Here is a 14,283-nt window from a genome sequence, read left to right as displayed (position 1 = left end):
AATATCTTTAATGTCGAAATAACACATGTCAAAAATTACAATAAAATAAATTACAAAATATACAACTAACACTAAATTAAAAATACAAAATATACAATTAACACTAAATTAAAAATACATTAACCAGATAGAGAAAATAAAAAATAATAAGATTAAATACAAATGTCACAGAAAAACAATCATTGAAACTCATACAAATGTCTATATATATTTATGAAAATCATTCAATGTTAAGTTTACTGTAGAATTATCTAACGGTAAAGAATGCCGTATCAATTAAATAGGCTTTTAATTTAACTTTTCAGCAAACAAATCATAAGAAGCCGCCTCTTTAATTTCACGGCTCGGACTCGAGTTGGATGTTTTCGCAAGCCTGACAAAGACATTTAATTTCCCGGTCAGTTTTCCTTAGTTCAGTTCAGTTATCCTGATGTTAATGGTAAATGAAAATACGTAGTGAGATTTAATTGCTTGTTTCATATGTTTAGGCGCTATAAGTAACGTTCATTTGTTTTTGTTTATTTTTATTTAAATACATACTAAACTATCAACTATCTCATCAGTTTTTGATGAATGAGCCTTTACGACCTAGTGTGGCAGTAAAGAAGAAATGTTAAAAATGCTTCGCCTCGACCGACAATTTTTTTGTTCTATCGAGACCATTTACCTTTTCAGGTTTAGTTAGACTCATGTGTTTTAGGGACTCGCGCGACATGTTTCGGAGAGCCTAGGTCTCCTTTCTCAAGCACTACCTAACAGTGCGAGCAGCGTTCACCGTAATAATTATTTCAATGTCAATATGTCTCACAACAGTTTAAATTCGATCTCTCTAGCATTTAAAATCTAAAACGTTGGGTATGACGTATATAATTACACTCCTTCACTATGTTCTATTCAAGTCAAAAAAGAAAGAAAAAAACAAGAGAACACGTTGTCATAACAGTTTCTGTCATAACCAACACCAGCGGCGTAAAAACGACGCGTGTTTACCTACAATTAGCGAGGAGGCAGATGTGTACGAGATAATTTACGAATGAATATGAATGAACTCACATTTCTTGAAAGTTGCTTCTTAGTACAGTAGCTATCAGATTTATCGGAGCGATCAATGTCTGAAATAAAGATTTTCAGACATTGATCGACAGGCCTGAAATAAAGATCTTCAATTTCAATTTCAATTTCAATTTCAATGTGCTCAAAAATTTCTCAACATGACATGTTCTTGATATCAGTCTTGTTATTAGGGCCTTTTTTCAGATATTTATACCCTAGCCGCTTTGACTGTGTGTTTATCACAAATGGCGGCGGCTTGGCTCGTGTGAGTGAGTGCATGACTCTTAACTTAACGAAATAGCTCACCGCGCAATAAATGCAAGTAAATATACGGAGAGCAGTGCAAATGCAGTGTGATGAGGCCTTTTGTTGGCAGTAATTCAAAACGAGCCGGATTTCTCCGAGTGAAAGGTCCTTGGCGCTGGCACCATCGATCTGCAATGTGTAGGAATCCGCTTTCTCCGGGTAGGTATAGTATAGTGTGAAATGGAACTAAGAAAATTCCATACTAAATTGATGCCATGTTTAAGTATTTTACGTCAAAAATGTGACAGTTACGTAGGAAATGGCGCTCTCAATATTTTCTACATTTTCTTCGTCGGACTATAGTAGTAGGTATAGGGGCCGTGCGCGTCGCGTCGGAGGGATCTGGCCTAAATCGGAAACATAAACTGTATACTATGTATACATTGACACTTCACGCCAAAGTAAGTACTCCCCTCTACAGTTCACGTACGCCACTTAAAACGTAATGTAGCTGTAGTTGATATTCGAATGTAATAACTATAACAATAACCGTAGTCGCGAGTTCGAGTCTCGACCGAGATAAAAAGTTTGTCCACTTTTCCTTTATTACAAGCATTGTTTGAAAGAACACTCCATCATTTTGTTATGCAAACTCTAGCTAATGAAACTCTTATTATATTTTTTATATAATTATAATGTCGAGCCAAAATAAAATAAAATTTTCTTTAATACTCAATGATCTAGGTTATTTTTAATCTACTTTCTGCTGCTATTGTTTTCCAAGCAAAGTCCAAATATAGGCATTGAGTTATTATTACTATAGAGAAGCCATACCTACTAAACAACGAAATTGTCGCAATCGCAACCTGTACGACGCGACCAAAACGTCGTAAGCGCTGTTAAATTCATAGCGCTTACGCGTTTAGGTCGCGATCTTTAGGCTCCGCTTCTATGGATTGTTGTCAAAACGACAGCAACTCATGGCGCAAAATAGGTTCTCTGAGCCGGTTCTATACCTACGTTAGTAACAATAGTTCAATGACGACTGGCTGAATGATCGCATGACACTTTACCTGTCATTATTAAACAATTAAAAGTCGTTAGAGAGCAGTTTCTCGGAACCCGCATCCTCGGATGGACGGATCAATGAGTGATTAGTATAAGTGAGTTTATCATAAACTAAGCTATGAACTATGTCAACTGTGCCTAAAGATGCCCTTTTGGATGCATTCGGAAGAATTGGTGGTGAGTAATAATTATTATAGATCTAGAATAGAATAGGACAACTTATTGGCGGTAGGCGATAGGCGCAATGATTTACCTAATTACAGTACCCGGCGATAAATATTGCACATCAGTCCTTGGAAAGAGACATTTAATTGGTTGTCTACGATGATTTCCGAGCCTAGAGCTTCGTCGGCCGTCCATCTCCTTAAATTACTGTAATTATTAAGTGTCGTTCCATGTCAAACAAATGCTGCACTTGCTGGATTTTACGTCAAATCGATTACATGTAAACTTTATGACATCTTATTATAAATGCCAGCACAAAGGTGTAATACTGTTTCTTGTATGCTCTACAAAGCCGAAATTAGCAGTCTCTTTCCAACGACCAATGTGCAATATTTATCGCCGGGTTCTTTACTTATTAAGAAAAAAGTAGGGTGCGTAGCCAACATGCCAATCGTTTACGCTGTGTAGCCAACGAAACGCAACTCACTGGCGCACTAATATGGAGAGACACACAGCATTATCACCTTGGCTAGGCACCCTGGATACGCTTTTGCACTAATAAGATCGCTTCAACCGTTTTCACTGCTTTTGATTGTGGGAAGAACCCCTGTCCACAAGTGGACACGGATAACAAGTCACAACAACAACAACAACAACAGGGTGACAAGTCACATGATTGGATGAAAGTGGGAAAGTCTTTATAATACTGTCATTAATATTCTTTGGAAACACTAAAGACGGGTCACAGGTCAGAGGTGATTAACTTGAATTTGAAATTGTGGTAACAAAGTTCGCACGGGATCTTATGCAAATAAGTTGTGTTAGGTTAAGTGTAAGGTGTCCTCGTCACATGTGGTCACATTGCCAAATTGCCCCTCTCCCCTGGTGTGACGTCTCATATTTGTAACAAAAACAACAGTTATTAATTAATCCCCTAAGCTTGTAACGCAATTTATTGATGATATAAATAGATCTAAATCGTATTGTGTATAAACACATTTTAGTCTTATGTCCCCTAGACGGTGATTTAAGCTAAATTATGATTAAGGTCAAGAACAAAAGGCTTAAGGTTGCACAATGCAGCTAAATGTACAAAATAATGTCAGTTGGAGGAAACTGAGTTGAGTTCAATGAGAGGAAATGCAAGCGGAATATGGACCTGGCTAATTGACCGTGGATAGTTTATGTCGTTAACATTGTTATAGACATTAAAGAACCGGCCAAATATAATTCGGATTCAAGACAAAGGGTTCCATACCATTTATTTATTTATATGAGCCTAGAGTGTCTCACTACAGGGCCTCCCTCCTCCCTTTCAACGTGTTATCTATCCTTTTGTGCGGTCCATATCCCGATCAATATAAGTCTATTATAGGTATGTACATAGTATGTGATTGCGGACATGATTTGCTTTTCTAACAGTATATTCCAAGATAATTATAACCACCCACCGTGTCAAAAAATGCAGCTTTTCGTGTGTTCCGGTCCGATAACCTTACGTTTTGTACATTTAAGCCGGCCGCTAGCGGTCGCTATGGAGCTCAAAATTGGTTACGTTATTTCATTTGTAGTCTGCCTCTTTCGTAGGTACTCATGAAACGTTTATATGGTGTATAATGGCTTCCCTTTTGCACATTTTATCTTTTAGCGTAAGCGTAATTCTAGATCTGTAATCTAGACCATAACGTTTTGTTCAGATTGTTGTGGATGCGATTTCTACTGTAGACTGTACGTCAACCTAAACTGCAACATAATCTCAATTGTGGACATTATGTCCAAAACGTGTATCGTTAATTATAATAATATTCTAGCTAGAAGAGGCAAATCACAGAACCTGATGGTTTTAAGCCCGTTGCTGGAAAGTTGCCACAGTCAAGGCGAACAAGCTAAGCCTAAATGCCACTTTGTTATGATGTGACCCAACAGGATTTATTTAAGTTTAAGACAAGAATATGGTTTTTCAGGTTTTACATACAGGGTATTTTTAAACACTTAGGCCCACTTCCAACCCACCGACTAACCCAGGATTAACCGGTTAACCGTTAACCCCGTGTCATATTGTACTTGATAATAATGGTAACTCCAGGTTTAACCGGTTAACCCCGGGTTAGTGGAAGGGTGCAAGTGGGCCTTAGCCATGTCTTACGAAGTGAATTAGGTGATCGGTAAAGTCAGCATAAAAAGTAACGGTTCGAACGGAAAGGACAACCCCCAAATTACAAAAAATGTAGCCGTTATTTTGGCTATGGGGGCATTTTGCTTAAAAGGCGTTTTGCTTTTTAGAAGACCTGCTCATAACCGCACAAAATGTCGCGGACCAATGTGCAAGAACCAATCGGCGTGAACCACTATCAAAGTCGTGTCAAAACAAGATCGAAACCTTACCAAAATATTAAATCAGAACCGGCCTCGTGGACCTAGAGAGGTCGGATCTTACCCAAGACAGTGTGCTGAGGGTCTAGCGCGAAAATCGACTTACTCGAATGCGGCGTGCGAATTGGTTCGTGCAATTTTTTGGTTAGGTAATGTATAAAGCAAATTTTATTAGATTATTTTAATACGGGTCTGTAGACTCTAGTTCCTCATAACGTGAAATAAGAATTGAAACGCCGATTTGCAACACAATTATATTATTAAAATTAGACGCGTATACATGACATGTTATTTCTTTGAAGGATATTGCAAAAAATAAAAAGCTTGACAATGGCCGCGCTTATATAGGTCGCAGGAAACCCGTAGCGCGCGATGTGTGCAGCGCAGCGCCATCTACCATGAAATTGAGTATGCTTTCTTGCTTGCCGCAACATACTCCCGCCTAAAGAATAGCAGAATCCTTTCTTCTCACATCTGGTAGTGGACAGAGCTTCGAAATCGAGCGGGTTAGCACTCCAGTTGCTGTGCGGACTTCGTAGACTCGTGTCACGTTGTCTTGTCCAGGGTGTTTCTGTACAACTCTACCTAGTAGCCATTTACTAGGAGGTAATCTATGATCCTTAATTAGTATGAGGTCTCCGACGTTAAACTCTTGTTTTCTGATTTTCCACTTCGGTCTCTCTTGTAATCTTGTTAGAAATTCAGTTTGCCATTTTCTCCAAAATATTTGTAGCATTTTCTGAATGTTTTGCCATCTTGATAATGAATTTGTCTTATGTTGTGTTAAATCTCTCTCCGGGATGGTGACTAACGGTTCTCCGACAAGAAAATGTGCTGGTGTCAGCGGCTCTAGGTCATCAGGATGATCGCTCAGTGGTGATAAAGGTCTTGAGTTCAGACAAGCCTCGACCTGGTTCAAAAGAGTTGTAAATTCTTCGAAGGTAGGTGTAGCGTCTCCGAGAGTTCTCTTAAGATGAAACTTGATACTCTTGACTCCGGCCTCCCACAATCCGCCATGGTTTGGTGATCCAGGAGGGATGAACTTCCACTTGGTGCCTTCTGTATCTAGTAGGGCTGCTAGTTCAACGGGGATTGTTGACTTGCCAAGTCTCCAAGTCTCTAGTATTTCTTTGCTCGAGGAAATGAAGTTAGTCCCGTGGTCACTCCACATCTCCTTGACGAATCCTCTTCGTGATGTAAATCTTCTAAATGCTGCCATGAACGCTTCCATAGACATGTTGCTCACACATTCTATATGTATTGCTTTAGTTACCATGCAGATGAAGATGCTTATATATGCTTTGAAAGTCTTTGTTCCTCGTCCAGGGCTCATGCGCACGTTTACTGGACCTGCGAAATCTACACCAGTTGTAAGGAACGCTCTTGACGGCTTCACTCGTATCTCAGGTAAGTCACCCATCAGTTGAGTTACTGTCTTTGCTTTTTGTTTAGCACAAGGAAAGCAATTTCTCACGTATGTTTTTATAGTGTTTCCTGCGTCAATCAGCCAGTATCTTCCTCTAAGATATGTAGTCATCAGTTGAGGGCCTCCATGCAACGTCTTCTTGTGTGCGTCGTTAAGTAAAAGTGGTATCAGTACGTTGTTCTTGGACAGGATAATTGGATGTTTGCTCAGGAACTCTAAATCTGCATGTTTCAATCTTCCTCCAACTCTCAGGATTTGTTTGTCATCGAGAAAAGGCGTAAATGACAGTAAACGACTTCTTTTCTTCAATGTTGTGTGATTTCTTAGAGCTTCGATTTCTTGTGGAAATTCTAGTTGTTGAGAAAGCTTGATACATGTTGTAAGTGCTTCTTCTCGCTCATCATGAGTTACATATTGAGGTAAGTTTTCTTTTACATGTTTGTTTTTTAAGATAAGCCATCTTCTACAGTAGGCTATGACTGAGATGAGTTTTCTCAATGATGAATATCTCTTTGAAATTGTAAGTATGAAATCTTCTGTCTTCTGAGTCTTCTCTGACAAGGTAGTAGTTGCGCATTTGATAGATTTTCTTGTTTCTAGATCTGTATCTTCTACTTCATAGTGTTCTCTTCTCCATTCTCTTTGATGTAAAAATGTTGGGCCTTGAAACCATAGTGTATGTTCTTTTAATTTCTCAGGTGTGACTCCTCTCGATGCTGGATCTGCAGGGTTTTCTTTTGTGTTCACGTACGACCATGTTGTATCTATGTTGTTGTTGATTGCAATGACTCGGTTTTTCACAAATGTTGTCCACTTCAGCGGGTCTCCGAGAATCCAGGCTAAGGTTACTTTTGAATCTGAATAAGCGTATGTATGGTTGTGCTCGATTCTCATAGCTGTAGCGACGTGTTTCAGTAGTTGGCTCAGTAGCAGTGCTGCACTCAGTTCAAGACGGGGCAAAGTGAGTTGTTTTTTCAACGGTGAGATTTTTGTTTTTGCCATGATGAGTGATATTTTGACTTCTCCGTCTGGTTGGATTACTTTGCTGTAGACTACTGCTGCGTAGGCTGACATTGATGCATCAGCAAAGCCATGCAGTTCTACTAACTCGCTGTTGTTGGTCGTTCCGATCCATCTCTCAAGCTTCACGTCTGACAGGTGCTCTATGCCTCTGCAGAAAGTCTTCCACTCTGTCTTCAAGTCTTCAGGTAACTCTGTGTCCCATGATAATTCTCTTGACCAGGTCTTCTGTAGAAATATTTTCGCCATGGCTACAGATGGTGCTAGCCAACCCATTGGATCAAACAGGGAAGCGATGACTGTTAAGACGTTTCTCTTTGTTACTCGCTGCTCAGATAAAGTGTTGATTTTGTTTGTTACTAAGAGGGTATCTTCGTTTGAGTTCCAAGTGATTCCTAATGTTTTGATTGTCTCTTTTTTGTTGATGTCTATCTCAGAATTCTTCGCTCTCTTCTCTGGTTCTACTGTGTTTATGAATTCTTTGCTGTTTGAAGACCATTTTTGTAACTCGAAGCCTCCTCTTCTTAGTACTTCTGTCAGTTGACGTTTAGCCTCTACTGCGGTTTCTATTGTATTTCCCCCTGACAGTACATCATCCATGTAGAAAGAATGGTTGATGATTTCTCGAGCTTGTGCATAATCTTCTGTGTTTGCCTCATCGATTGCTATCTGTCTCAGGGTTTTGATTGCTAAGAATGGTGCACATGCTGTTCCGAAGGTTACAGTTAGCATTCTATACTCTCTTATGTCTTCATCAGGGCTGAATCTCCAAAGTATTCTCTGAAAGTCTGTGTCTTCTCTTCTTACAAGGATCTGCCGGTACATTTTGATGACATCGGCGACAAAGCAGACTTTATGCGTTCTCCATCTCATAAGAATGTCTCGAAGATCTCCCAGAAGTGACGGACCAATTAGCAGTTCTGAGTTGAGGCTTACTCCGTTGGCTCCTCTGCATGAAGCATCATAAACTACCCGAAGCTTAGTAGTGTCTCTATCTTCACGGATCACAGGATGATGTGACAGGTATACTCTTCTGTCTGGCTCTCTCATAGGTTCATCTCGTTCAACTAATTCCATATGTTGTAACATTATGTACTCTCTCATGACCTCATTGTAGGATTCTCTCAATTTTGTGTTTGCTTCTAATCTTCTCTCAGTGCTCATGAATCTTCTCAGTGCGATTTCTCTCGAATTCTCTGGTAAAGTAGGTTTGTCACACTTGAATGGAAGTGATACGATGTATCTTCCGTTTGTATCTCTTGCTACTGTATCTTGATAAATGTTCTCAGCTCGAAGTTCTTGTGGGGTGAGAGTGTCGTTTTCCTCTGACTCTAATCTCTCTGTCTCCCAAAATTTTTCTACCATCTTCTCTAATGTTATGTTCAGATGCATGCTTTTGAACTCTCTCATGTGGTTGTTGTTCAACTGACCTCCTGACAGGATGTATCCCAAGCGAGTTTGTTGTGCTATGGGAGTACCTGGTTCTCCTTTAATCACTCCGTTCATCAAAATGTCTGTGTAGATGTGAACTCCAAGTAGTAGATCAATGTTGCTTGGTGTATGGTAAGTTGGGTCTGCAAGTGACAAGTATTGCAGATGACTCAATTTCTGTGGATTGATTGGGACTTCAGGCATATTGTCGGTGACATCTTGAACAATGTAGGCTGTGCAGTTGACTTTGAAGTTGTCGTTGAACCTTGAGTAAACTTCTATATCTGTAGCGGACTTGATTCTTGTTGACATATGACCCACTCCGGTAACTAATCCATCAGCTGGTTTTCTTCGCAGCTGTAATTGTTTGACAGTTGCTTCACTTATAAATGATTCTTGTGAACAGGGATCAATGAGTGCTCGTAGAACTTGTATACCATGGCCAGTCTTAATGTTTACTAGTGCGGTAGCCATGAGCGCAGTATGACTCTGAGTGATAAGGTAGTTTCTTATTTTTGGCGTATCTGAAGGTTTTGTAGTAGTCTCTTCTCTCAAATTTGTAGCGGTTTCTCTCGATGTAGATTGTATTGGATTTTCTCTCTTCTCAGTTGGTTGGTTTTCAAAATGAAGTAAAGAATGATGTCTTTTTTGGCAATGATGACAAGATACTCTGGATTTACAATTTTTCACATTATGTTTTGATGACATGCAGTTAAAGCAAAGTCTTTCCTTTTGGACATGTTGAACTCTGTTGTTGACATCTAGGGTTGCAAATTCTTTGCATAGATAGGTGAAGTGGTTTTGTTTGCAGTAGGAACACTGTATTGTAGTTGTAGCGGGGCTTGTTAGAAAGGATCTCTGTCTCACGATAGCTCTCTCTCTGTCCTTCGAATAGGTTGTAGATGGAACCATTTCTAACACTCTGAAACGTGTCTCTAAGAAGGTTGTAAACTTCTCTAGTTTCGGCAACTCTTGTACAGGTAGCGCTTTTATCTCCTCTTCCCACTGTTTGCGCGTCTCGTCATCCAATTTGTTGAGTATAATGTGAATCACGATAGTATCCCACTCGTTAATCTTTACGTCGTTGTTTTTAAGGCTGTTCAGGCATTCTTGGGTAGTATCGAGTAGCTCTCTGATAGATCTAGATGTGCCGTTGTACACTTTCTTTTGATTCATAAATCTATTCAAGATGGTATTTACTATCATGCGTTTGTTGTTGTACCTCTTGTCTAAAGTTTCCCATGCAACATCATAGTTTTTCTCGGTTATTTGCAGATGCTTCAATAATTGTTCAGCTTCACCGGTGACACTTGATTTCAGGTAATGAAGTTTTTGTACCTTGCTCAGCGATGTTTTATTATGAACGAGCGACGTGTACAGGTCTCTAAATGACGTCCATTCTTGATAATCTCCAGAGAATTGGGGCAGGATCACTTTTGGAAGCTTCACCTCTTGCGTAGAATGCTTGTTTACTTCCGACGTTGACTTGTATTGCGGTTGCGATTGCGGTTGCTCACTCAAAGTTTCGGATTTGTTGAATAGCTCGATAGTATCCGATAACTCTCCTTTAATCACAAAATACTCTTCTTCTCCATTGGAGTACAAGTCGGTTGTGAAGTAATTATGCTCCTTTTTCTGAGCCGTAGTTGCATATTTCAAGATTTGGAAATGGTTTGTTTGAAATTTCTGCCAATACTCGTTCAATGTATCAATTCTAGCTTGTACATAGCCTTTCGTAATACGTGATTTTCCTTGCTTCTTTAAGTTTATCCCGATCTTTCTTATTAATTCGTAAGTAATTTCTTGTTCCGACACGTAAGTATCCATTTTGTAGGTTATGTAGTAAAATCTTACGAAATATCTTGAATCTTCACTCTTTTGGCTTGAAAAACACTAAATGTTCGTAGCTTTGCTCGTTTTTACACGTTTTCTTCAAAATTATTACGAATCTCGATGTATTTTCACAGTTTTATGTCCATTGTTTACACCAATGTTTACACCGAAGCGCCGACTATTTTTACGAAAATCACTCAATTATTGTTCTCGCGGTACTCGATATGGTTATTTATTGTATTTATGCACTGAAACCTCGTAAATATTGTTCATTCATCGTTTATTTCTCGTATTTTTAGTATTTTTTCATCATTGTTCGTATTTTGTTTTTTCACTCTTGTTCCTTCTTCATTTATTTTGTTCTAGAATGTTCGATGCGTGACGTCTATAATCTCTCAAAATTATTCTTATTTCACTGCGATTGTTCGTTTTTCACCACTAATTCACTATATTTCCGGCTCTAATGGACCACTTTGTAGACTCTAGTTCCTCATAACGTGAAATAAGAATTGAAACGCCGATTTGCAACACAATTATATTATTAAAATTAGACGCGTATACATGACATGTTATTTCTTTGAAGGATATTGCAAAAAATAAAAAGCTTGACAATGGCCGCGCTTATATAGGTCGCAGGAAACCCGTAGCGCGCGATGTGTGCAGCGCAGCGCCATCTACCATGAAATTGAGTATGCTTTCTTGCTTGCCGCAACAGGGTCACTCACGTATTATTAAGTCAAATAGCTCGACATGATTCTGTCCAATTTACCCGACCCGTGACACGTTTTAAAATAATCTAATATGTTTCAGTCTCACGGGAGTTTTATAGTTAAAGCCAATTTTGTCATTAGAAACTCATAACCGGGGTAAGAACCGTCACCTCCGGTTTAGCCTCCTGACGACCCCGTCCTACACGTAGGACATAGGCCCCAATTAAATTTTGACTCTTTGTCAACTTAACAGAGTTCAATTTAAGCTGGCAAATATTGTAACCCGGTCGTCAGGAGTTTAGAAGTCGCACGCCTTACCGCTACCAGTGATCTTTGTTCCGCCATTGTCTCAACTTATGCAAATAATTTTTATGCGAATCGAGGGAAAGTTTTAAATAATAAGGCGTTCTAGGAACCGCGGTTATTAGATAACGACAGGAGATAATTGCATCACCGCCATCGATATAACACCATCGGTCGGCCTGTACTATTATTTATTATTTAACTGTTTGTGAAATAAACTATTCTATTCTATTCCATTTATCTGTGCCTGTGGTCAAATAGATTAGTGATAGAATAACTTCATAATAGAGAAATTAGAAAGTGGAAATAAGTTAAACAATATTTTGGGGTTTAAATGAGTTCTCTTATTCTCTGGATATTAACATTTTAGAAAACAAGTTACACACATACACACACAATTTATTGACAGCTATGTGAGCTATGCCCTTAGGCCCACTTGCACCATTCCATTTTTAACCGTTAAACCGGTTAAACCTTGAGTTACCATGGTTACCAGTACAATTTGACACTGGGTTAACGGTTTAACCGGCTAATCCCGGGTTAAAATCAAAAATATTACGCAATTTAACCCCCTTTGCGGGTGTTTATTATATGTTCTTGATTTTTCTATTGGATTACACTAAAAACACCTTTTTTCAAATAAAGCAAAAAATGTTGAAATCGGTTCACATTATAAAGATTTATTCCTGAAAAACCAACATACATAATATATGATACAGCTAGTTTGCGCAAATTAGTTAGAAAATCTGCCGATAGATGGCGCTGTACAGAATTATACTTAGTATACTTCTGGTCAAGTCTTTCGTGTTTTCAGTTACATTTAAAGTTTGTACGGAACTATCGGTGCGCGAGTTAAACAAACTAGCACTTGATCGGTTTTTTGACATATATTTAAACTCGCGCTCAGTCCCAATAAGGACGAAATCTAGCACATCGAATTGATGTCACGTTTTTATTTTACAAGCAAACATGGAAGTTATTCAACAGAATTTTGTCCTTGACGCACTTAAATAGAACAAGTGTAAAAAAATCCTATCCTGTCAGAAAATTCGGAAAAAAAAACTCATAGTGTCCATTAGAAACCGGTTATGTATGAGAATTAGGGCTATTTGAAGTGAATCATGGACAATTATTCTGATTTCGCAAATTACACTTTTTATTATAGTACCTACTGGTTTAGTGTGGACTTAGCTCTTAGCTAGTAGATACCCATAAGTAAGTCTTACAGGTTCAATGAACTTCAACTGTATGAGAACAAGTGGATTAATATAAGAAGTAGGCGCTCGGTAGGTAAGTGTTAAACGCTATTTGAATATTTTTGAAATAAAAGATAACCTGCAAAAACATCATTATAATAGGGTAGTTAATTCATTCATTCTTTTAAAATTATGGCTTCAGTCCAGTGGGACTATTTCGCCAGTATCAAGGTCTTAGGAGCTTTAAATATGACTAAAATTGTACGGTTAGTACAAGACAATGTACGGTGATTTTATTAGCTCTTGTAAGGAGATATAGCTGAACTTTACAAGGGCCACGTGGGGCTACTTGGCATTGATGCCAGAACGGTGGCTAAACTTCACAGACCGTATTACACCAAACAACAAAGGGACAAACACCAATGCATTTAGCATATGTTTGCTAAGTTTTATGAATATTTATTATCGTAATATTCGTAATAGTTGTCACATATATATGACTGTCAGCAACCAATATCTATGGGGGCGAGAAAAATATGTCTGCGAAAGAGACGTTGGCTGGGCGGTTTACTTCTCAATGTCCTTACAATTATCATTTTTCCCCATCGCCACGCCACCCGAACGGTCTCTAAAGTCGCTTAGGTCACTTGGAATTGAATATACCTACTTAATTCATTTTCTTGGTAAATATTTATTTGTTACTAAAAATTGGCTACCGAATGGACACCGCAGATTAGCTGGGGCAGAGGCAGACCAAAAAAGAGATGGCGTGATGACTTCGACGCTGGCGGGAGCATGTACCAAACCGTGATGCTGAGTGGCGGAAGAAAGGGGAGGCCTTTGCACTGCAGTGGGAATGATTACTTTATGGTGGGACACAAGATAGGCTATAAAAAAATAAAAATACAATATTTGTAATGCCTAGTAACCAAGACCGAAAGTGACGCAACACGGAGTAGTTACCAAAAACCTGCTGCAATTTGCTTTATAACTTGACAATCGATCATGTGGGAAAATCCAGTGACAATTAGATTTTTTGCACTTCCTTCTAAGCCGAATTCATCGTTTAAACCATTTAAAGTAATTTAGTTTTCCGCAAGAAACGTAAAATAACCAAAAGGAAAAAACAATGATAAAAGATCGAGTTTGGAGCAGGTTTTTAAGACGTAGGTAATCGAAACGAAAGGTGTTACCCTCTACATAGGTACCTGCTAAGATTTACTTTGTTGATTTTGTTCTTATTTGGAACTTTTGGTCTGGATTGCAAATAAGCATTTACTAGTTACAAGTCTCGCTAATTTAATCGATAGAAGAAGAATGAAAAAGAGTGGCTAATGTTTTTAGAGGGTTGTAATACATGTAACCACTATTATGTAATGTTTTAGAGCGTTATGAATGTTGTATGGATTAGTTCTTATAGTAGATACATGTACATAGATACATGTACATATTTTAATAG

The 14,283-nt window shown here is 38.6% G+C and overlaps 1 protein-coding gene and 1 long non-coding RNA gene across 3 annotated transcripts in view; one reads left to right on the top strand and one right to left on the bottom strand.

Moving 5' to 3' along the window:
* The window catches only part of LOC134749436 (uncharacterized), a 241,598-nt gene that overhangs the window by 101,560 nt on the left and 125,755 nt on the right, over nt 1-14,283 (top strand). The gene's annotated exons all lie outside the window — the stretch shown is intronic.
* The window catches only part of LOC134749449 (uncharacterized), a 604,512-nt gene that overhangs the window by 587,557 nt on the left and 2,672 nt on the right, over nt 1-14,283 (bottom strand). The gene's annotated exons all lie outside the window — the stretch shown is intronic.

The sequence above is a fragment of the Cydia strobilella genome, chromosome 18 (assembly GCF_947568885.1).
Source record: "Cydia strobilella chromosome 18, ilCydStro3.1, whole genome shotgun sequence".
NCBI classification, from domain to species: Eukaryota; Metazoa; Arthropoda; class Insecta; order Lepidoptera; family Tortricidae; genus Cydia; species Cydia strobilella.
Note: the sequence above shows the minus strand (reverse complement) of the source record. Positions and strands in the feature narration are given on the sequence as shown.